Below are 518 nucleotides of genomic sequence, written 5' to 3'. Positions count from 1 at the left end.
TAGCTCACAGGTTCACTGTTGTTTTTCCCTCACTTCCCCTTATCGGTGATGAACATGGTCACCAATCAGAGCATGTATTCCCATTGAGTCTTAGAAGGGGGTTTGCTCTCTGGGGATCAGAACACTTGCCTTGATGTCTCCTGGGTGAGCACATTGCTTGTTCTTGCAGTAATCAGATGAGCTGCCATTATTGTTTTGTATTTTTCCTGTTGGTTTTTCTTTCAAGAAGTATCTTCTGTTCTTCTAGCCACTCCAGGCTAGCCTGTTTGTCCTTTCAAGTGGAAATTTCCCACGTCAGAAGATTCTGGATGGGATTCCGGACTCCACCTGTGGTCTTATGTAAGGCAGAGACTCTGCAGGAAGCCTCCTTAACTTGGAATGTTGTAGCCCCGTTTTAGGTATTCCAAACAATTATAGGCAAAAGAACTTTTTAAAGTGTTGAAGAGCAGAGGTGTCAGCTTGAGGACTAGGGTGCGCCTGACCCAGGCCATTGTGTTTTCAATAGCCTCATATGGATG

Source organism: Chrysochloris asiatica, unplaced genomic scaffold (assembly GCF_000296735.1).
Source record: "Chrysochloris asiatica unplaced genomic scaffold, ChrAsi1.0 scaffold00026, whole genome shotgun sequence".
In the NCBI taxonomy this organism is placed as follows: domain Eukaryota; kingdom Metazoa; phylum Chordata; class Mammalia; order Afrosoricida; family Chrysochloridae; genus Chrysochloris; species Chrysochloris asiatica.
This window is presented reverse-complemented; position numbering follows the sequence as displayed.